The following is a 25,868-nucleotide window of genomic DNA, read 5'->3' as shown; positions in this document are numbered from 1 at the left end:
GCATCAAGAAGAGTTACCAATTCAGATGCATAATTTTCCCACAAGGTGCATGAAAGCTTCTCACTGCCATTTTTGGGTTCACACGTATTTTTTTATCGCGGTTTACATAGAATAGTTATGATCATTAGAGAACACAATCAGAGGCCAGTTTCAAATGCGACATGGATAAGGTATATAAGTGTCTATGCATAATGAGATGAAAATACTTACCTCAGATCATCACGCTCGATTTTCATGTAATGTGACTTCCGATTTTTATTTTCGAAAGGAATCAACTCACTCTTTGCGGACAGTAGATCAACAAAATCTGCACTAGATAACCACAAGATAAGTAGGATTAAGCAGACAGTTGGCAAAAGCAAATAGATGTTATGCTAGGTAAATGACCTAGATGTGGGTGGCACAATGAGAACATCAAAGTGCATACCGATAAGATATAAGTCATCCTTAACAGATGATAAGATTTCCTTTATTGCCACGAAATCAAATGACTCAATTGGAATATCCATGTCATCAGCACCGGAGACCCTTGTGTCCCTCTTAAATATGATCCGCATGCTATGCTTGGTGGGTCTGTATTTCTGTGTGTTTGAGTCCATTGCGAAGTTGGCCACAACAAACACCTTTCCCTTCTCAAGGATAGGTTCAAAAAGCCAGTAATGGACAGATCGAATGAAACAATGGATTCAAGATCCCTGACAATGGTGCAATCAAAAAATAAAGAGATGGCTGATATCAAGGAGATGAGAAACTTCCGAAAGGAATAACATACATGATGCAACAAAAGGCGGAAACATACATCTTTGTCAATTACAACCAACTCCATTGAAGGTTGGGAGTAACTCTTTTCATATGACGGAACCTTCCACATCCTCAAAATTCTTACTTTAATGCACCAGTTCCTTTCGGAAATGAGAGAAAGGTCTTTCACAGAATCAAATGTCTGATCCATCTGGTGGATTGGATTTGGGTCTCCAATAAGCTTTAGGAGAAAATATGAGTTCAGTAGCTGATTAACTATAGAGAATTGTATATATTAATTAAAAAAATATACATGAGGAGACACAAATATAAAGGAAAAAGCACCATCAACAGCGACAGAAGTACAAAAAGCAAAAATAAATATAAATATAACACCAATTAAGTGTATTAAGTATATAATATACACAATAATGTTTTTAACGCTAATGAGTGGGGGTTCCACCGAAGACACCGATGAAAATCTATTAAACACGTTTTGTGCCATAGCAAAGGAAATGTAGAAATCACAACACCATGTCCACAACCCAACAATAACAATAGTGTGCCACTTGTTTTTACCTATCACATGCCAAAAAGGAAATGGTTGATGTACAAACTAGGAATAAACACATAGACACTTAAGACATGTCACCGAGTGTGTATTACTCGTGTACTGAAAAAAGCTCAATTTGCAAAGAATGTGGCACGAGGAAAGTCAAAGCAATAGAAACCAATATAGTGAAAAAGGCGGCAGAATGGCATTGGAAACAAAAAAATACATCGCAGTGCAAAGAATGAATGGAATAAATATGTGATGCATGTTTATGATTAAATCTAAGGAAGTGAAGGAAAAGCTTGAACACATGTGCTTATAGCAGTAGCAATAACAATATCAATCACAATAAACATACGTGACATGAGAAAAGGACATCTTAGAACAAACCAGTATTAAAAATGTAGACCAAGTCAGTGTGCAAGCATGTTGGAAGGAAGAGAAGGCTTTATAGAGCACCAGGTCCCAGCATTAACCAAGTGCAATTTAGCATACTGGATATAGGATTGCGGTCGGGATCGTCTGACGGTGGCGAGACAACACTTTACTTTAAATTGAGAATAAATAAATTAAATAATTAAATAAATTTACAAAGACCACGAATAAGACCATGATTGTAAAAGCTGGAACCCTTACTCGATATACAATTTGAAAAGTAACGGACTAATTTGACCGAGCAATTAAACTGTATTTGATTTTATTTTAAAGATTTAAATATTATAGATCTAAATATTAAAAAATTTAAAGAATTTAAAGAAAGTATAAATAAATATTATTTAGTATGTGTCAAATATAATATTATTATACAATTATACAATTATACTATTATAATTTAGTATATAGTATATAGTATATACAATTATACAATTATAGTATAATATTATAGTATTATAGTATTATACTATACGAAATCTGGAACCATTATACTATCTTAACTCATTATACTATATTTACTATATTTTATATTCTATTAGACGGTTGTTATTATAATATGAGTGTTATTAGAACTATGACCACAAGTATAAGTATAACAATAACAAATATAACTAATAACTAATTACTAATCAAATAACTAATGAAGAATCACTTAAATATTAAAGCCAACAAAAAGGTAATTAAATATTAAAGTAAATACCAAATAATTAAGAAACGAACTAAATAAATGCTAAATAATTGACGAATAATAAATAATAAGTAATAAATAATAAATAAGTTATAAATAACTTTGGGGCTGAAGACCTTGTAGGAAAGGGATAACCCAACCGAATAATCAAAGCTCGTGTTTGATGCTTTTCATTGGACTGAGAAAGGATGCCAAAAGCAGGCGACGCTACAGCAAGCCCTGGAGAATTGGGAGCTGGCGATCAAAACCCACCGGTGTATACGTTGAATATAGGAATTAGCGACACAGCTACTGACATAGAAAGATGAACGCAGACCGGCCATAAAGAGTTGACATTTAGCTGGCACGGTCGAGATTATAGGGTTGAGGGAGCACGCCATAGAGGAAAAGAATTGATCCATAGACAGCAAAGGTCACAAGTTAAAAGGACTTCATCGTTTTAGGTGAAAGGGAGGACGGGATGAAAACTTAGTGGGTTAGTCAAAAATGGCTGACCATGTGCCAATAGAGGAATTAAATAGTAATGCCAATAACAATGTGTGGATAGATTTATATGAAAAAAATATTTGATAAATTGCAACATAGCAAACTTGTGGTGATTTTTTTACCATTATACAACTCATTCGATAATATCTATAAACGTTATTATAACACTGCAATAAAGAGATCTGACCTCTGATAATGTGTAGAAGAATTAATGTATAGGCATTGTTATGGGAAGAAAGAATCATGAAGGCTTTTTTATGTCATGTAACAATAATAAATACAGACCACAAAAAAATGATTTTTGAAAAAACAAAAAATTTTCTAGATATTAACTAAATAATTGACATATTAATAAAAGGTTTTGTAATATGAAAATACAACAACAACTATTTAATGGTGTAAAATAATGAAATCCAGTGAATTAAAAACTAATTGGTTAAATGGTTTTTTGAAGGCAATATTTAATATAAAAAGACTAAACCTTTGGTTAATGGGTGATTTAAGGAGGAAAAAAGTTCTTTAATGCAAGATGGATATAACATTACTTAAAAGGAATCTAAAGTTGTCAACAATATTATAGAACTAATTTTTCCCAAACCATCATGGAGAGTCATCTCCAATAAACCAAAAGATGTAATAGTGCGATCCTAAAGCCTATAAAAAAATATAAAACAGTGGCTATTATAAGAATGAGGAGAAAAAAATCAAAATTTTCCCATGATTAACGCATCAGAATCCTATTCAATTATATAGAAGCACATTGCTGAAACACCAAGTTCGATATTTGATGGTAGGAGCACAGTTTTCGGCTTCAGGGAGCAAGGCATCAAATACATAGGACATGACAATGCACACGCCAGTTCTTAAGGGAATAAACCATTAGCCTAATGGCGCTTCCGGTTCGCAGCATGTGGTGCTGACTAAAAGGCTTCCAACCGTTACCAAAATAGCACTCTCGGGGCCGACTTGGCTTCGAGCGAACATCAACCTTGTAACACACACCAACATCATCAACAACGTCGACTTGATCAGCTTTAATCCCAAAGGCCCTTTGAACAAACCTGATTGGGAGGGTCTACAAAACAAATGAGAGAAAATGGTCTTAGAGTGACTAAGATGCTGTTACAACGTACATATAGACATTAAGGACAAAAAACCCACATCAACCAAATACGGAGGCATTGAAGGACTGAATAAATCCTTACCAAAATATACTCGTCAGCTTGGTATTTTGAAATCAGTTTGTCGACAACAATAACCTCACGGTTTGGCAGCAAGCTGTGAAGTGCTCTGGGGTAGGCGTTTGAGTAATGGCCAAGCATTGAAGCAAAGGCGCGATAGTCAAGGGGTTTGGCATCAAAACCAGTAGCAAAAGTGAAATAAATTTCCAGAAGCAACGAAAGCATGGGCAGATTTTGTATGGTCGAGGCGAACTAGATGGTGTATGTATCACCCTTAGGATATATTACTGATGGCAAATTAGAGTGGATTGAATGTGGTAGCAACAAATCCTCGTACTGAGACAAAGCGGGCACAAAATAAGCGGTAAAATTGCTACAAGTATTTCCTAATAGTTCATCTACGGCAAAAGGGTACATGGGTGAAACTCCGGCATCCGAGAGGCGCGCATTCACCTCTAGCACATGGAACATAACCAACTCGGCATCACCCACATAGGCCATAAAGAACCAGCATCTTCCCTTAATGGTAAAGGCATTAATTAACTGAGGAAACCCTCCAACTATCAGGCAAAGAGCAGGAGTCTTGTGGAGCAGCATGGTGAACCGACGGCCAGAGGAATTGACAAATCTAACCTCATCTGGTAGTTCAGAACGAAATTCACGGTAAAAAGTTGGGGGAAGAGCAACTGTGGCCTGAAAGAAAAATTTATGGTAACTACAATAATTTTTTCATTCAATCACATGTCATAATATCTGCATCATACGCTTATGTGATGGAAGAAAGAGACGCACCAAGCAAGAGTCCAAACAAAAAAAATGCATATGCGTGCAACTACTGAGAGGAATAAGTTAGACATGTTCCCTGATGCATAAAATGGGCAGCAGCAAAAGGAGAAGTGACCCCATTAGCCAGGAAAATAGTGCCAGTCACGAACAACACAGGAAATGAACGATTGAGTTCTTGAAAAGCAAAGGTAAGGTTTCCAACGTACCCAGTATGAAGCAGGCAATCAAGAGTGACCCAGCAAGACTAAGACGATGCTTGTGGGAGGCTGCGGAAGAAAATTTACCGAAAGGAGCACCAATCTCGTGGGAAAAGGAATGGAAAAGGACCGGGAAGAAATCAAAATCAGCTTGCTTGGCTGATGATAACCACGAAAAGATCTTGAAAATGCAAAAGAAATTATTAGCAACTCACCTTTTGTTAGAAGGAATCCACCATGCGAGCAAATGAGCTAGAATGGCAAAAGATGAATAAGCAAAATTGAAGAGAGAAGGAATTGGACAGTTCTCTTTTTTTTGGTTAAAGGGAATAGGAGAGAACAACGACAAAGTCAAAGTAGTAGATGGAATTATTGAATGGAAGCAGCTGTTAGGGTGTGTAGGTATAAGAAAATTAAATAAAGGGTTGAACAGATCAGAACCGTGCATCGCGTACATTGTTAATTATGTATATATACAAATAATATACAAATAATATATGTATAATTATGTATATATATGTAAATATATTATAAATTATATACATTATATACATATATATTACATTATTATATATATATATATATATAGTATATAATATTACTAATACTAATAGTAATACTATACTAATAGTAATATAGTCAAGTATTAATAATAGTTATTTAGAAATAAAGTATACAGTGTACATTATATGTATATACACAGGCATTTATATGTATATGTGAACAAAATTGAGAATAGTTTATATATATGTATGTATATAGAGATATAGAATATAGAATAGTATATTAGAAGAAAGTATTAGAAAGTGTATAATGATTATAAAGCATAGAGAATAAGACATATAGGATATATATGATATGATAGTATAGTAATAATATAATACTAATAGAATAGTGTAGAATGTAGATGTGTTGATTCTATTATAAGTTATAAATTATGAAATTATGATTTATGAATTTATCAGTTAACAATCCCGATATCAATTATCAATAAATATCAATCAATGTATCACAAAGCGACATAAGCAGAATTAACAATGAAATCAGGAGCGTACATTATTTGCATTATTAAACAGATTTCTACAGTTACTATAATTTCTACAATGATTTATATTACTATTCTTATCCATGCATATAAATGGATATTTATCAGCATGGAGATGGTCGAGGAAAAAATGGTTAGGACAAAACTAATACGCTACTAATTGATGTGGCATAGTGCATGATAATTACAAATAATATAATATATAATATATAATATTATAGTATTATCGTATAATATATATTAGGTCGGTAATATATATATATATATATATATATATATATATATATATATATATATATTATATCTATATATATATATAAAAGAAATTATAAAACGCAAAGCATAGTTATCTATGAGCCTGTCTGGAACTACAAAGGTTTAAAAACACACTGGCACACACGCCCGATAGTAAATTAACAAAGGAAAAGAAACAAAAGACACTGGACGACATGCCAAACCACAACTGAAGAAAAGGCGAAGAGTCAAGATTAAACTTGAAACATGCATTAGATATGGTAGGAGAATCATGGGTCAGAAGGCAAGATCGAGAACAAATCTAATGACGAATCCACTCGGAGAAGCTGGCAGCATCTGCAACTAAAAACATGATCAGAGAATTCTAATGCTTAGATACCCATTCCACTGATTGAGGAAAAAAAATATTTGTGGGAGAGAGAGAAAATCCCCAACACCATTGGATAATATTAAAAAAAGTTGGCCGTTTCCTCCTGTATCGGTCGGACTAAGTGATCGGATTTACGGACCAAGATCAACTTGGCCCACGAGACTCGTGTGTGACGTAGTCGAGGCAACATACACAGGACAACCCAAGCTGTTGGTTGAGATTGGTGGACTGCCAAAGGTGTTGCTGCGAATAGGAGAAGTCAGAGGAGTGTATTTAATGGAAAATGGTGGTATAATGTCACCGGTATGGATCACATCACGAGAAATGACGCGGGTTTGGTGATGATTAACACCACTGATTGCTGGAGCAGCAAAGCTACTCCGAGAACGTGGCGTTGGATACACAATGCGGGATCCATCAAGGTTCCTTATAGAGGTGCATAGAGTGCCGTCACCTTCATAGTAGGCGCGCAACCAAGCCCCATGCCTTATGTTGTACGCGGCAACCATGGAACGAAATTCCTCGGAAAAAAAAGCATTGTTACCAACCTTGTCTAACATGACGCGAAACTCATTCCCATGGTTGTCCCTAAACATCATGAAATTACCAAGTTCATGACAAAAAGCGCGATAAAAAAGACCGGGAATCGGAACTTGTCTCTGAAAAACATATGGAGAGAGCAGAGACAAACTTAGAAAAACTTGGTGTGTGTGTGTGTATATATATATATATATATATATATATATATATATATATATCAAAGACACACCTTGTCATAATCAGGAAATTATAATAGCTAAGTAAACGTACGAAAAACTCTTTGGATTCTGGCAATATCTCCATATATAAATAATTAATTAAATATACAAATACATAGAAAAAATAAAAATAATAAAATATAAACATTTATTTATATATAAATAAAAAATTAAATTTTTAATCATAGTAGCCAAAACTTTTCAAGTCATGTATATGTACTATATATATATATATCATGTAAATAATGTGCTATACACATTGATAAATTTCATTATAAATGTATGACATAGATTAAAAGATCGGGAAAAAATATGGCATGCGGCCATTTACCTAAAGGAAAAAAGGACGGGGATTTGGCAACCACAAAAGATGACTCTTCAGATTATTATTTTCATATTACACATAGAGTATATGAAATAGATAGCAAAAATGAATATATGATATATGAAGATATGAATAATAGAGATGTTGAGGCAAAAAGAAATGTACGGCCACGAGATCCAATGCAAGGAAGAGAAGCCTATAAAAATCAGGGTTGGATCACCATTTTCACCTGAGTCGGCAGATGGCCAAAGATACATACTTCACAAAAATAGCAACAGTGTCAGATGCAATGTACGGACATGAAGCTCTCATTTTGGGTTAGCTTGTCAACAGAAAGCGCTACAAAAGGAACACATAGGCTTGTATGTGTGAAGATAAATAGAAAGCAACATATATATTGGTCACTCACCCATGGTCCACCAAGCCATAAATAAACTTTTGAAACATTTCAAATAGTGACCGCATGGCTAAAAACAAAAACAAAGTTGGGGGAAATAGCGAAATCCTGTGGAGTGGGGGGGGGGAGGGTGTGGAATATGGTGCGTTGAGTAAGTGATGTAGGATAGACCGGGAATATATATATATATATATATATATATATATATATATATATATATATATATATATATATATGTATGTATGTATGTGTGTGTGTGAGATATGCTTATGGATATAAGTGGGGTTATGAATGGCCTATTCAAATATTTCTATTTACTTAGTTATATTTGTTATATTTATATTTATTTATGTATTTATATATCTATTTTTGTATTTAAAATTCAAGTAATGAAGAGTAAGCGGTGCCTAGAAAGGTGTTAATGTTATATAAAAAATACTAATAATATAAAAAATAGTTATAATAATCGTTGATGTAATTGATCAAAGAGTGAGAGATAAAATTAAAAACTTATGAACAATAATTGAAGAATACTATATCAAAGAGGATTATATTATGAAATCACTGAGGATATTATTTCGGTCACCGTGGGCCGGATAGCAAAAAAGACCCTGGATTAGATAGCTAAAATTGAAATTGGAATAGTGATATTTATAATAAAAAGTAGTGGGTTCCGATCAAAAATTAATGTAAGATTATAAATTATAATTATAAATGTATAAAACAATAATAATTGTTGAAATTGTTCAAAAGGTGAGAAATAAAATAAAAGATAAAAGTTTTTTTTTGAATAAAGTTTTGGAATAATACAATAAAAATGACAATTATATTATTATCTAACTACCGAAGAAACATATTGAGCAGAGCAGATGGTGTCATAGTTATTGGTATTGTTATAAGATACATGGGATCCGAAGTCGTGGGCAGGTATGTTATTTGGGCCACCCAGGCCCGGATATCGAAGGAGAGACTGGATTAGATATACTAAAGGAAAGGATTGGCATAAATAAAAATTGAAGATGTAATGACAAAATCAATTCCTGAGTGACGTGGGTATGACAAATGTGATCACTATGAGTCTTTTCATGATAATTAATTGTGTAAGTTAAATTAAACACTTAAGCAATTGGTAGTATGACCAATTAACCGAATAAAATGAGAGACCAAACTTATTTAGAAGTTGACAATGTGAGGAAACCAAAAAAATTAAGCAGAAATGGTTCAATAATCCAAGCAACCAAGCGGTGTTCATTAAAAAACTTTAGGCCTCCTGAAGCAGAGTAAATAGAATCCCAGCTGATGTGATGATCAGACGGCTTATTACATAACCCATTACAAATATTTAGCATGTAATACAACAATAACTAATCATGATAATGACCATAATATATAATATATAATGTATAATAAGTAATATATGTCGATGGTTCAGAATTAATTACGGACAATATAGGGAGCACTTTATACGCAGGATTCAAGCAAAGTTAAAAAATTTGAAGAAAAAAAGTTCCCGCCTTTGGAGGATAGCCCGATGAAAATTAATAAGAAACAGGTAGTCAATAAATGCAGCTCATCAGATGAGATCAGTCACCAACCAAGTAGTCTGAGGTCTAAAAATAGCATTGATAATAACTAAGTTTAATTACCCCTGACATAAGTATGACTAAAAGAAGATATAGTATCATTAAATAAAATTCACAGTAAGTGTTGAAGCAAGTATGGAAATTGAAGTTCATTTACTCCAGGTAGGAATCTGTATTGTCACGAGAGATTCACAGGGTTGAACGGGATGGATAGGAAAGAATGGAACACACCTAAAGTAATTAATTGCATTGAATCACCAAGCATATTGAAATGGAGGCAAGATTAGATGAATGGGCAAGTCGGAGGGATGTATGATACATGGAGAGATGCATGGGAACCAAGCAAAAAAGATATTGGGACGTCATAGTAAAAAATGAGCGCTGCGACAGATTTCAAAAGCGTTGATGTATATGTAAATGTATCTGCAATGTAAATGCTGGCATAATAGATAGGCATAGAAGTAAATAACAAAAGAATAAATTTGGGAAACAAAAATTAGTAGGAGCACAAGAATAAACTTGGCAGCCAAAAATTACTCGGAGGACACGTAGAGACATTGGTTGATTGCATCTAATCGGTTGTTTCATGATAATCACTAAACATGAATAGCAAAAGTTACGTAGCCAATGTTAGATTAGCGGGGGAATGTAGCAGATAGGAAGTTATGGCTTAATAAGCTAAATTTATTCAAGCTAAATCAGATTATTAAATAGGTAAAGTTATGCAACCTAAATCAGATTAGCATGGATCATCAACAGCGCACCTTGAAATGTATTTTTGATTATGAACAGCGTACCTTAAAATGTATTTTTTGCTGAAGGAACATTCTGCTAACGTAGAAGACTGCATTAAGAAGCAAGCTTGGCTTTATCCTGATTATGCCAGGCATAAAGGAACATTTAGTTATATAAACTCATGATTGTCATAAATATCGACTGATTAGAACACAATCTAAAAAAGAATGAAACTTAAATGTTGCAATAGGCAAGATTATGACATGTATAACGGTGAGTATATTGGTAGATTGGTACCTTATATGCGTCAGAAGCTTGGCGAAAATTAACAGTTTTGCCATCTTTGAGCGAGTACAATTGATCCAGGAGTTCAAACACTTCACTGCTTGGTTGATGAATAGAAACCCTCACTGTTCTTCGATCTCTTGCCAATGCACACAGTGCCTTAGTCCCAAATAAAAACGACGCACTACAACAACAACACATGTAAAATTTTATCTGGGCTAAGAAAATCTTTACAAACTTAGAAGAGAAAATCAAAACAGACAACACATGAATTCACCACATACAGAGCCTTTTCTTTTGGTGCATGCTACCATGTCTATAATTACCGTGCCATACAACTTTGATCAACATTTAAAAAATATTGCCAAAATTCATATTGGGTTTCTTAAACATTTGATAAAATTTTTTAATTTTAAAAAACAAATTCGATTTTTTTTAAATTATGTTGTATATCTTAAATCTAAATTGTAAATCATAATTTTTAATCTTCAATATTAAATTATGAATAAAAAATATGAATTTTAATTTATATTGGCTAAATAAAAGTTATTTTTATGTTTTTTCCACGTAATCAAAATCATGGTGGATTTGTGGTTGTAAAAATTAAAATAAATACAGAGACTAATTAATAAATCCATAGAATCATTGTTGTGTTAGATGATTTAGTTGACAAATGTCAATTTAACGAATTTTTAATATGTCATATGTCATATGTGGCTATTTAATCGTAAATTCATATATATAATAGATGATATGATGATGCAGAAAAGATTAAAATGAGCCTTTAATTATTGATTGCATTACCTTTATCTTTTCTGCAAGAAAAGGATATCCTGTGTTTAACTATTAGTGAGGATGAATAATATTTGATGGTATTATAACTATTACCATTATAGCCAAAAAGCACAATTGACTAATTACTTGCGCAGTGAGTAGGCCACAGTCAAAGAAAGCAGCGCCAAGAAAGCGTATATCCTTGAAGTTCGTTAACTAAGCATTGCCGCACAAAAGCCGGAGTTGCAGCACAGAAGAGGTAGCTCAAAAGTGGATGGTATTAACAGTTGAGGTCAACGAAATTAGTCAGAATCAACAAATGGGATAGTCTAGCAATAGTTGAAACAAAAGAATTTTCCATGCATGAAGTTGGAGAATGTGATTTCTTGGACAACATAAACCGATCATAGCATCAAAACCGTCGGAGGGGGTTTAATTTGTGAGAACAATGTAAAAATAAAAAATAAAAAAGAAAATAGCAATAGAAGAGATGAATCAGGAATTACCGATGTATTATGCAAAATGAAAGTGTCCTGGCCATGGTGAGGAGCAAGAGCCACAAGAACAGCGAAAGAAAGGAGTGGCGGAACGATCACAGAGAGGCATTGCTGTGCCAACCTGATTGCCGTGAGTGACGGCCGAAGCAAGGGTTTCAAGTGGAAATGAAATGAGGGGTTGTTGCAGGAGGATTAGGTCATAACATCAGTGTGGGCTAATGCTAACCCAACCCACAGTTACAAATGCAACAGATTGGGCCCATGTTAGGAGAAAAGGCGGTTATGCCTGAAAGAATCATGATGCATCTATTGATGCCTTTGTATTGAAATGGCGGGAACAAAATGGCAGCCCAGTATAACATAGACCGGCTGTGACTAAGTTACGATAAGTTGCAAAGAGAGGGAAAAAGTAACTGTAACACAAGCTGCTTGGCCAAACCAACCATTATCATAACCACCAAATCCAGGTCTGGCATCACCAATAAACAATACCCAACACGTTATATAATAACCAGGGAATATAAAGCGGGATTTATAAAAGATAAATAAAACATGCAACATTCATAGGTAAAGAGACATGGAGATAAAGATCTAAATCATATCGAACCCATCAGCCCCCAGGACAGGATGCAATAAACTCGGGGGCCAAAGCTAAATATTACAATTGGTAAACCACCAACTTGTTCAGAAAGTGCGTACATAAATCTTAAGGAATCAAAGCGGAAAACACATCACGGAAAGAACAACACTCTAACCAGCAATATTCAGACTTCTATAGAAAACCCTATGCACCCCCTGATGCAAACAACTCCAAGCCATGTAATGCGTCCAATAAACTTCACAACTCCGTCGGTCAGATCAATGGAGCGGAACTGGGCAACCGATACCACTGCATCAAGCAACGACTCAGCACCGTCGAAACCACGGACACAGTGGCTGATCCCGAGCAGATCGCGACCTATCTTCAGAGAGGGTGTTTCCGTCATGTTAGTGACACCAATAAAGAGAAGTTGACCCCACGCTATTGCGCCAACAGGGCTAAGGTTGATGGTCATGACATGCACTCCAAATCTCAAAGCGGACCACTCATAGGTAACGAAATCCACATAATCATTGTGGCCAATCAAGGTGGGATGATCGACACATGCACCTGCACCTATTTCTATCTCATCCCACGCAGAATCCATCGTTGCGAATCGAACCACGGAGACCAGTGTCTTCGTGAATCTACCTTCACAATTGACCCAAAAAACACAGCTGCTGGCCACGACATACCCACTGCTCAGTCTATCAATCATTGGCAGCGTTCGCATAGCGCTACTCCACCGACCTGCAGTCGAGAGATACATCTGCACGTCGTATCCAGGACTTGCCAGATTACGCTTCATGAGACTGATAATCTTATAATCATCAGAACCCACCATACTGAGAAAGGCATAAGCAGAGCAGTCGTCACGGTGGTTGAAGTGGTAACCGTCAGACCCGGGTGATGGTGTTTTTGTGGAAAAACGAATTTCCAAAACACAAATCCAACCGGCAAGTGCACCGGGTCGCATCAAGCAGTAATAACTCACAAGAGTGAGGTCGATCCCACAGGGATTGATGGATCAAGAAACTTTAGTGGGTGATTAGTTTAGTCAAGCGAACATTGAAGTGAATTGTGTGAAATGTAGCCGACAGAAAGTAAATTGCAGAAATCTTAAAGATTGCAGAAAGTAAAATTGCATAAAACTTAAAGTGCAAGAAATTAAAATAACTGAAACTTAAAGAGCAAGAAAAGTAAATTAGCAAAATCTTAATTGACAAGAAAGGTAAATTGCATGAAAAGTAAAGGGGCTGGGATGTTGGAAATTAAAGAGAGCAATAGATCAAGCAACTGGAAATTTAAATTGCAGGAAGAATAAATTGGGATCAATGTAAACAGAGAAGCGAAATTGCAGTGAATAAGAACTTAGAGCAATTGCAGGAATTGTAAATTGCAAAAAATTTAAATGAGATTTGCAGCAAGCTTAATGTAAACTGAATTGAGGAACCAAACAGAAAGTAAAATGCAGCTCAATTGCAAAATCTAAATGAGAGGTTGAAGATCTCGAGCTCAATGAGACTAGAAAACAAGTCTAGATCTCAATCCCTTCCTTGATCCAATAGCAAACAGATTGAAGAAGAAATAGAGATGAAAGCAGTAAAGAGAGCTTTGATTCAAATCACAATTCACTGAAATTATGCAGACAAGCAAACAGAGAGAATTCTCAAGGTGAGATTGAAACAGAATTTCTTCAATTCTCAACCCAAGATTCAAAACGAAATTGAAAACTAAAAGAGAGAGCTCTCTAATCCTAATGCTCCCTAGTGGAGCCAGCCTCCTATGCTCTCTATTAGAGCCGACCTCTCAGTGCTCTCTAATGGAGCTCGCCTTCTCTAATAAAATGAAACAGATGCCTATTTATAGGCATTTTTACAAAATGAAAATGAAATTCAAAACAAATTATAATTAAAATGAAATTTCTATTCTAACTATCTCTTGTGCCTTTGAGTGGTGTCAATTGGGCCCTTGCTCTGGATGGAATTGGGTTGACAAAAGCCTCTGTTGATTGCTCTTGGTGTTGGAGAGAAACCCACTTGTGAACCGGGCCAGAACCATTAAAGCTTGAGTCAAATTTTGAGGCAAACTTTGGCTCAAGCTTTTTCACCAAACTCATCATGCAGATGGCCATTTTGCTGTCATCCACGTTTGAGCCAAAGTTTGAGGTCAAACTTTGAGCCAAACGTGGATCCCTCTTGTTGCATATCAAGCCTTGGGGTGCTACTTTGTCCTCTTGTCAACGTTGCCAATTTTATGCCCACTATAGACTATTATATATGGTTAGAAAGCTCTGAATGTCAGCTTTCTAACCCAATTTAAATCACCTCAATTGGACATCTACAACTCAGGTTATGCTCCTTTGAAGAGGACAGGGTCGCTGGCTTTGGTGCCTAACGTTTGAGGTGAAGTTTGCCTCAAACGTGGTAGAAAACGCCAGTTCTGGAGGCTCAAACGCATTGTACACCCCATATTATTATATATTGTTGAAAATCCCTGAATGTCTACTTTCCAATGCCTTTGGAAGGGCATCATTTGGAGCTCCACAGCTCAAGTTATACTCCGTCGAAGGTGCAGAGGTCAGTTGGCCTCATTGCAGGTTGCCACCATGTTCGTTTATGCACATTTCGGGGCAGTTTTCTCCCTCAATTGTAGTGTCCACTATGCAGTGCCATATATGCTTGAAAAGCTCTCGATTTCTACTTTCCATTGCTTTTTGAATCACCTCATTTGGAGCTCTGTAGCTCAAGTTATTCTTGTTGGAAGTATACCCCTTCAGGCTGCAAGCCAACGTTTGACCTAAAGTTTGAGGCAAACGTTGGCGCAAGTTTTTTGGCCTCCTGGGTGTGTTTGTTGTGGCGCCAACATTTGCCAAAAAGCTTGAGGCAAACGTTGGTGCAAGCTTTTGCCTTATCATTGGTGAATTCAACTCTTCCAAAAGTTTGAGCTAAAGTTTGAGGCAAGCTTTTGCTCAAGCTTTTTGTTCTCTCTTGCTCCTTGCCCTTTCTTCTTTCTCTAACCTTCTTCAAAGCTCCTTTCACCTGTCATCAATCAACCAAACACATCAAAGCTATGCTCAAAATCATGAGTTTGTTATTCTTTCATAATATATGACAATCATAGCACAAAATCTCGTGAAATTGCATTAATTCATCCATGGTTGATTGAATCAAAGGAAACATGAAATTCTACCCAATTGGCTTGCTTATAGCTCAAGAAAGTGCATAAAACCTATTAAAAAAACAAAGAAAAAGCATAGAAAAATATGACATGATGACATGTCATCACAACACCAAACTTAAACCTTGCTTGTCCCCAAGCAAGAAAAGAATCATGCAATAGAGATTGACAATCCAAGGTAAGAAGAATAGCAACTCAATGTTCATGGCAAGCTAGTTTTCTATGCATGCTACAATCACAAAAGAAATGTAAATGATTGATACTTCTATTTAGCTCATTTTATGAAATCTTTTCTTTATGTTTCTTCCTTGAAGCAAGCTTTTGATTTTTCTTATTAGCTTCTCCTTTTGGGTGCTTTGCCCCACGAGTTAATAACAAAGCTACGATTCTAAATGCTTTGTTTTCAAGTATTACCACTTGATACATAAGCACCACAAGCATTTGAATTAGAGGACTTCATTAAGCTCATTTTTTTTCTTTTCTTGACTCTCTAATCATTGATGCTCAGAACCTTGAGCTTTGAGGGAGTGCTTTTGCACTTTGAGCCTAGCCTTGACTTCTAAGTGTTTTGTTTTCAAGCATTTGGCTTGATACATAAACACCACAAGTACTTAGCAAATAAATTGCCATTGGTACTCAGAGCCTTCAGCTTTCTCATTCTTCCCCTTTTTCTTTTTTGCTTTATTTTGCATTTGCTTCTTCAAGGTTTTCATGATTTTAAAAGATTTCACAAAACGTGCTAGATGAAAACTTCAATTAAATAAAATCTAATGCAATTGAGCAACAATCAAACATACTAGCTTTCCAATACTTTTATGCTCATGCTAAATTCTTCTTTAATTCCTTGTTTGTTTATGATCATGATACTTTATTGCTTTTGAATTCACAGAATTCAAGTTGGTAATTATAATGCCACAGCAACATGTTACAAATCGAGATTCAAGCTATGCTTTATTCATACACACATGTAAACAGAGAAGATAAAGACAATCATGAAATTTAAGTGCTGGAAACAAATGAGAAGAAAAGGAGCTTTACAACCTTGTAGTTCATCTTCATTATTGTTGTCCTTTTTCCTCTATTCTTCTTCTTTCCCTTGCCAAACTCAGAATGCTTGCTCATCCTCAAGCATCAATTAGAACAATGGCTATGGGGCTAAGATGGATCATGAATGTCTTACACAATGAAATGTTAGCAGTACATGTGTTTTGAGCAAGCAAAATTTAAGATAAAAATCAAGGCACAAGAGACAGAGACATTGTGATTGCAAATATAAGTTGGTGTGCATGATACATTGCATAAAAATATAAGTGGCACACCAAACTTAGTGTGACACTTTCTCTTGGAATTGATGCAAGTATCCAGTAAAGGTTTGAAGCAAATTTTGTTGCATAGCAACACCAAACTTAGAATGCAACCATATGTCAATTTATTGAAAATTAAACAAAGCAGGGAGAAGGAATGTTACCTACTGTTTACCTATTCTTCACTTTCTTCCTCTTCTTCCAGTTTGTTAAGAGGAATGACTCCAAGAGGGGAGAAGTTTCAGTTATTGTCCCCTGTCTTGGTCTCCTTTCAACAAGCTTCCTTGTGAAATTGGCTTGATTGATCTTGCTTGCTGGATCAGGGGAAGGATTGTTTGCAGTTGACCTTTTCATGAATGTTGTCCTTGGTATCTTGGTCACAATCCTCTTCTTGGTGCTTTTGTCAATTGCCTTCACTTCTTGGATGTCAAGACATGGTTGCTGTGTGATTATTGGAGTGATTTCTTCATTAAGAGCCTCCTGAATTGGTGGTTCCATGAGTTCTTCTTCTATGCATTTCTCTGCTTCAATTGAAGGTGACTTCTCTTGAGTGTCTTCCTCACTTTCTTGCTCCTCCACTCCTTCCCTTGTCACCTCAAGTGCAGTTTCATTTTCAACCACCTCATTCTTCATTGAAAGTTCACTTGATGCAGTGGCCTCTTTATCTTGCTCTTCCACTTTCTCCTTCACATCCATCAATTGGCCTTCATTTTCCTTGCTCAGTGGTTCTAAGCTCCTCCTTGTTTGCTCTAAGGTCCCATTCATCTTCTTGAGGATGGTTTCTTTCCAGGATTGGGGTTGTGTGTATCTTTCCACGAGCTTTCTATGTATTTCAATGGCTTGAAGGTAATCCTCATCTGCTGGTTCAAAAGATGAAGGTTGAGAGTAATTTTGGTGACGTGGATGTGTTGTGGTGAAGTTGTGTTGAGGGGTGTGGAATGAGTTGTGTGATTGATGGGATGACTTGTATGGATTTTGGAGGAAACTTTGTGTTAAGGCATAATCAAGTGATGAAGAACTTTCAAATGAGAAACTAGGACGTGAGGGTGGATGCTCTTTCATTCCTTGGTGATACTCCCAGCCACCATTAGAGTAATGACTTGAATCATTTTGTGGTGGTGGTGGGAAGTATCCCATATGATTCTCTTGCTCATCTTGTGTCTCTGAAGCAAATCTCCATGAGTTGGAGTGCTCAGAATGTGTATTCTCTTGGTGATATTCCCAGCCATCATTAGATATTGGTGATGGTGGATGATATCCCATAAAATTTTGTTTGACCATAAGATGAGTTGAACTCCATTTGTATTTTGTAAACATCAATGAAATTTGAAATTCATATCACAGAGAAAGAATTTCTTAGTGAGGCAATAACTCAAACACCTTGGTTTCACTTTAAAGCAGAGAACAAAAATAAAAAAATGCTTAATCTAGACTTCTCACCCACTTAATCATTGTTGATCAAAATCAATCCCCGGCAACGGCGCCAAAAACTTGATGGTGTTTTTGTGGAAAAACGAATTTCCAAAACACAAATCCAACCGGCAAGTGCACCGGGTCGCATCAAGTAGTAATAACTCACAAGAGTGAGGTCGATCCCATAGGGATTGATGGATCAAGCAACTTTAGTGGGTGATTAGTTTAGTCAAGCTAACATTGAAGTGAATTGTGTGAAATGTAGCCGACAGAAAGTAAATTCCAGAAATCTTAAAGATTGCAGAAAGTAAAATTGCATAAAACTTAAAGTGCAAGAAATTAAAATAACTGAAACTTAAAGAGCAAGAAAAGTAAATTAGCAAAATCTTAATTGACAAGAAAGGTAAATTGCATGAAAAGTAAAGGGGCCGGGATGTTGGAAATTAAAGAGAGCAATAGATCAAGCAACTGGAAATTTAAATTGCAGGAAGAATAAATTGGGATCAATGTAAACAGAGAAGCGAAATTGCAGTGAATAAGAACTTAGAGCAATTGCAGGAATTGTAAATTGCAAAAAATTTAAATGAGATTTGCAGCAAGCTTAATGTAAACTGAATTGAGGAACCAAACAGAAAGTAAAATGCAGCTCAATTGCAAAATCTAAATGAGAGGTTGAAGATCTCAAGAGCTCAATGAGACTAGAAAACAAGTCTAGATCTCAATCCCTTCCTTGATCCAATAGCAAACAGATTGAAGAAGAAATAGAGATGAAAGCAGTAAAGAGAGCTTTGATTCAAATCACAATTCACTGAAATTATGCAGACAAGCAAACAGAGAGAATTCTTAAGGTGAGATTGAAACAGAATTTCTTCAATTCTCAACCCAAGATTCAAAACGAAATTGAAAACTAAAAGAGAGAGCTCTCTAATCCTAATGCTCCCTAGTGGAGCCAGCCTCCTATGCTCTCTATTAGAGCCGACCTCTCAGTGCTCTCTAATGGAGCTCGCCTTCTCTAATAAAATGAAACAGATGCCTATTTATAGGCATTTTTACAAAATGAAAATGAAATTCAAAACAAATTATAATTAAAATGAAATTTCTATTCTAACTATCTCTTGTGCCTTTGAGTGGTGTCAATTGGGCCCTTGCTCTGGATGGAATTGGGTTGACAAAAGCCTCTGTTGATTGCTCTTGGTGTTGGAGAGAAACCCACTTGTGAACCGGGCCAGAACCATTAAAGCTTGAGTCAAATTTTGAGGCAAACTTTGGCTCAAGCTTTTTCACCAAACTCATCATGCAGATGGCCATTTTGCTGTCATCCACGTTTGAGCCAAAGTTTGAGGTCAAACTTTGAGCCAAACGTGGATCCCTCTTGTTGCATATCAAGCCTTGGGGTGCTACTTTGTCCTCTTGTCAACGTTGCCAATTTTATGCCCACTATAGACTATTATATATGGTTAGAAAGCTCTGAATGTCAGCTTTCTAACCCAATTAAAATCACCTCAATTGGACATCTACAACTCAGGTTATGCTCCTTTGAAGAGGACAGGGTCGCTGGCTTTGGTGCCTAACGTTTGAGGTGAAGTTTGCCTCAAACGTGGTCGAAAACGCCAGTTCTGGAGGCTCAAACGCATTGTCCACCCCATACTATTTTATATTGTTGAAAAGCCCTAAATGTCTACTTTCCAATGCCTTTAGAAGCGCATCATTTGGAGCTCCACAGCTCAAGTTATACTCCGTCGAAGGTGCAGAGGTCAGTTGGCCTCACTGCAGGTTGCTACCATGTTCGTTTATGCACATTTCGGGGCAGTTTTCTCCCTCAATTTTAGTGTCCACTATGCAGTGCCATATATGCTTGAAAAGCTCTCGATTTCTACTTTCCATTGCTTTCTGAATCACCTCATTTGGAGCTCTGTAGCTCAAGTTATTCTTGTTGGAAGTATACCCCTTCAAGCTGCAAGCCAACGTTTGACCTAAAGTTTGAGGCAAACGTTGGCGCAAGCTTTTTGGCCTCCTGGGTGTGTTTGTTGTGGCACCAACATTTGCCAAAAAGCTTGAGGCAAACGTTGGCGCAAGCTTTTGCCTTATCATTGGTGAATTCAACTCTTCCAAAAGTTTGAGCTAAAGTTTAAGGCAAGCTTTTGCTCAAGCTTTTTGTTCTCTCTTGCTCCTTGCCCTTTCTTCTTTCTCTAACCTTCTTCAAAGCTCCTTTCACCTGTCATCAATCAACCAAACACATCAAAGCTATGCTCAAAATCATGAGTTTGTTATTCTTTCATAATATATGACAATCATAGCACAAAATCTCATGAAATTGCATTAATTCATCCATGGTTGATTGAATCAAAGGAAACATGAAATTCTACCCAATTGGCTTGCTTATAGCTCAAGAAAGTGCATAAAACCTATTAAAAAAACAAAGAAAAAGCATAGAAAAACATGACATGATGACATGTCATCACCGGGATCATCAATAACAGACTTCCAGGAACCCAACGGATCCCAAGTGATCAATGAACTCGAACGACCGTCTATTGAGAATCTTGCACATACCTTGCCAGAGTCTGTTCCCACCATGGAAAACCTAGTCCAGTCCAGAGGAGCCGCAACCAGAATGGCGACACGAGTTTCAAAGACAAACATCAAAAGCCTCCCACAATCAGCATCTCTCAGGGGGTTCTCTAAGTGAAGAACCACCGCCTTCCCATCAACCGATTTGAAATGAGTCACCATATTATCCGCCCAGTTCAATCTGTCGTACCAATCACGCGACATACACCTCCCTCTTCCTATGGTTTTTGCATCAGAATGAAGAAAAATCTTCAAAATCACGTCGGTTGGCAAGGAAGGGATGTTCAAATTGACCTCATCGCTACAATGCCCAACGTGGAAGGCATGATCAACCTCTTCGATTGTTGTTCGGGACATTCCAAATCGACAGTGAGATTCTTTCCTAGACACGAAGGTGGAAATTCTCTGTAAAAGGTAGAAGTATTTCTTTAGTTCGTGTGAGTTCTTACACCGTGAGTGTGGCTCTACTTAAATGCATAAACAAAAGCATATAGTAGCACACAATGGAGAATAAAGAATATAAATAATAAATAATAAATAAAATAAATAATATAATTTATACATATAAATAAATACATAAAAAAGATCTACATGCATGTAATAGTAAATTGTATATTATACAATTATATAATAACTATATAACTATATAACTATATAACTATATTATATTATATTATTACATTATATTATTTAACTATAACTATAACTATAACTATCCTAAAGTCATAATCAAGTTATTAACTCAGGATAAATTAATGTAATATAATAACTATATATATATATATATATATATATATATATATATATATATATATATATATATATATATATACTTTAGTGGGTCAGTGGATATATATTAGTAGATAAATTTTTTTGTGCTCCATACCTTACCACTTACGTGACGAATAAGAAATGGAATGAAGTCGGGGATGAAGTCGGGGGGATGATTGAAGCTAAGGATGAATGATAGCAGCAAACAGAGTCGAATTGTCAACAGTCAAACGCATGAGCTGGTTGAATGGTTTAAAGCAAAGCAAGACCGCGAAACACCGGTGTTGAAAAAAGAGGATTCACTCAGTATTACCTAGGGTTGCGACACCTGGACAGCTGAAACCGGAAATTAGGATATTAACTTAGGATTTGTGATAATTTTAAATAATATAACAAAAACTCCCACTGTTATAATATTCTTAACCCAGTTAATTATGAAAAGCCCAACCCCAATAAACACTAACTGAGCATACAAAAAAAAATCAGAAGGGTTCTTACAGAGAGAGAACGAGGTTTGAGTCTAAACCCTAAATTCTCGATTCCATCACCACTGCCATTCATTTTCTTGCCACCGTTGCCGCTAAGTCTCCTTCGTCAACGCGTCACCGGTGGGGTTATGAATGGAGGATGAGGTGATCGTGGAGCCTCTTAATTCGTGGAGCACTCGCCTCTCAGGATAGTAATGCTTTAGATCTTGGAGAGTTTACATGTTCTACGTCGTCTTCCACGGTGGGTTCTGCCATTGGTTCTGCTTTTGCTCCAACGGATTGAAGCACTCAGAGCGCAATTTGGGTACGAACTCAGTGGTGCTGGCTGAGTAGATCTAGAAGGCGAGCAAGCGGGAGACTCTGGAAGCTTCGATTGAAGCCGCGTTCGAAGCTATCAAGTTTTGTGGAACTGATTTTGATGTCGTTCCAAGTCATTGAGGTGAGGATTTGTTCCTACTTTGTTCTTGTTTAGTTCTAGACTTAAAGTTCATAGTTTCAATTATGTGAATTATATATGATACATTCTGCATTTTAATTTATGTGATAATTATGTATTTCAAATAAGCACATCTAAATAGAAAGACATTGGTCACTCGATCATGATATTTAAAGATAATATTTATTTTGAAGAGAATTCTTGTGGTACATTGATATAATTTCTTACCACAGAGCAGGAACACTAATGGTAGGAAGGACATATTGCATTTATGTGACGAATTTGATATATTTCTTTAGTTGAGAATAAATATATGTTTGGGTAGTAATTATTTCTGTGTTCTCAATTGGATTCATTACTTCTATCTTTGTTGAATTCGGGTGAATCTGGTTATGTTATTGGTTGTAGTTGCTCTGTCCAAGGAATTTGGTGTCTACAGACATCAAATCTTTCGGCTTTCTATCTGATGCAAGTTTAGGTTTATTTGTTTAACAAATCATAGATATAAAATCTTTTTTTTATTGCTATGATTTGAATATTTTTTTACCTCTCATGCTGTTTATGCCACTATGCTTGATGAAGTGATATAAGTTTTCAGGTGAATCATTTTGTGATGTTGTTGGGAGCCCATACTATGTTGCACCAGAGGTCTTGCACAAGCATTATGGACCATAATCAGATGTGTGGAGTGCAGGGGTTATTTTGTACATCTTATTAAGTGGGGTGCCACCATTTTGGGCTGGTAGGATTCAAATTTTTTCTTCATTGTTTCTCGTTTTATCATTGCTAATATTGTTCTGAAAATTTCACCTTCAGAAACTGAACTTGGGATCTTCCGACAGATTTTACTAAGAAGAATTGATTTTTAGTCTGAGCCCTGGCCTAAAATTTCGGACAGCGCCAAGGATCTAATTCGGAAAATGCTTGATCAAAATCCAAAAACCAGGCTCACAACATATGAAGTACTTCGTAAGTCTAGTAAATTTTATGGTGAACAGTTTTCATAGCATGCTGAGTTTTACAGCACTAGTATTTCAAATAGGTTAACAGCTGTTAAGATTTATACATATTACAAGACTCTGAAACTACCATTCTTCTTTGTTTCAGGCCACCCATGGATTGTTGATGACAACATTGCACCAGATAAACCTCTTGACTCTGCAGTTTTGTCTAGACTGAAGCAATTCTCTGCAATGAATAACCTGAAAAAGATGGCTTTGCATGTAAAGCTTCTATATACCTTTTCCTAAGTCTAGATAAGTTCTTTGTTCTAATAATCACTACGAATACCCCAGTATGTTTTCTAATTCTTGGCATTGTGTTTTCTGTGGTTTGTTTTTGTTAATTTTTTACTTCTTAGTTTGTATGTTTAAATTCTAGGCTGGGTGATGGTTAAACGCCCTTCGGGTTCCAAGCTTGTCTTCTATGACTTGCATGGTGGTGGCTTTAAGGTCCAGGTATATATAATATCCATGTATTTAGCGCAGGTATATATAATGTCCATTTAGTTTTGATGCATGTTTTAGTTTTTTATTCTTATTTTTAATTCAATTTGTTATTTGATTTTAGATTAAAAACGAATATGGGAATGTGATGGCGGATTGTGGAGATGCCGAAAAAGCTTACATCAATTGGTGTGCAAATATGGCTGAGTCTTTGCACATTGGGGTTCCATGGATTATGTGCCAACAACTTGATGCTCCTTAACCAATGGTATATACATTTATATTTTTTACATGATTAATGTTTTGAATATTATATATATTATAATCTCTAATAATAATCCCTTTGTGTATATGTTAATTTAATTTAGATCAATATTTGCAATGGTTGGTATTGTCATAATTTCGAACCCGACAATCCTAATAGTCCTAAGATGTGGACTGAAAATTGGGTAGGCTGGTACGTGTATCTCTCTCACTACCTTGTATATTTTCTCATTTATTATTGGAATTCTTGTCTGATATTTTTTTCATAAATTAATTAAGCTTCAAAACTGGGGTGGCAAAGACCCTCGTAGAACTGCTGAAGATGTTGCCTATTCGGTGGTTCTTAAATATTTTTTGCATGCTTGTTCAGATACTTGGTTCCATATACTTTCAAATTATTATTCATTCATAAGAATAACAATTGGTGATAAGAAAATTGGTCCAACCCAGAGACATGCCCTTTTATTATGCATCTACTTGTATGTTGCAATGGTATAGATATAATTTCTCTTATATGAAGTAATTTTTTATAGACTTTAGAACCCTATGAAAAATCTTACATAAGTACACTACTGGACCTAATTTGAAAAAAAAGTAACTTAAACTGAATGTCAAAGATAAAGATGTACACCGCTTAGGTATGAAATTGGTAAATAGACATTTCAATTAGGGCATAGATATGTATATTGTTAGTGCATCCCTTGATTGGATATTGTACAATATGGAATCTATTATAAACATCTATTATTTTTACTGCATGAAGGTGAATGAGCGTCAAAGGATGGGTGATTCTTTATTTGGAGAAAGTTTAACTCTAGTTCTTAGACACATATAGATTAGAGTCATTCTCGTAACGACAACCAACTGAAACATCATAAGTTTAGACATTTAGAATTCATGCAAATTTAAACCATCTTGTTGTTAAATAAGTTTCATCATCCGTTATCCATGCAATACGGCAAGGTATATATAGAATTGCCACACCGAGAAACTAAACTGACCCTTATTCCCCTTAATGGCATTGCATTGATGCAAAAGAAGGCCAGTAATTTCTGAAAAAAGTCACAATATGCTATAAAATTATTTTTATAATGAAAAACTTAAAATAAGAAAATTTAAATATATTACCAATCGTTGAAATTGCATATCTGAGTTTGACACGAATTCAGTAAAACTGAACTTAAATTGAGGAAATTCAATATCATTATGTGGTCCACTTCGAAGATCTCCGGTCAGACGTAGAAAGCATGGAGGGGATGGAACTTGAACTTGGCCTACAAAGCTCCGTGAAAATAATTCCTCAATAAAAAATCGAGCTCCTCCCA

The 25,868-nt window shown here is 35.7% G+C and overlaps 1 long non-coding RNA gene across 8 annotated transcripts; it reads left to right on the top strand.

The window, feature by feature from the left end:
* The first annotated feature begins 22,391 nt into the window (after nt 1–22,391).
* Nucleotides 22,392–25,075, top strand: LOC112704127 (uncharacterized). 8 transcript variants are annotated; one of them, XR_003154791.3, is made up of 7 exons: nt 22,392–22,837; nt 23,433–23,576; nt 23,651–23,803; nt 23,942–24,057; nt 24,215–24,291; nt 24,404–24,547; nt 24,648–25,075. It is a non-coding gene; the product is annotated as an uncharacterized lncRNA (long non-coding RNA). The 8 variants fall into 8 exon arrangements; XR_003154790.3 differs by having other exon boundaries at nt 24,215–24,321; XR_011863515.1 differs by having other exon boundaries at nt 24,195–24,291.
* The last annotated feature ends 793 nt before the right edge of the window (nt 25,076–25,868 follow it).

This window comes from Arachis hypogaea, chromosome 7 (genome assembly GCF_003086295.3).
Source record: "Arachis hypogaea cultivar Tifrunner chromosome 7, arahy.Tifrunner.gnm2.J5K5, whole genome shotgun sequence".
Taxonomy (NCBI): domain Eukaryota; kingdom Viridiplantae; phylum Streptophyta; class Magnoliopsida; order Fabales; family Fabaceae; genus Arachis; species Arachis hypogaea.
This window is presented reverse-complemented; position numbering and strand designations above follow the sequence as displayed.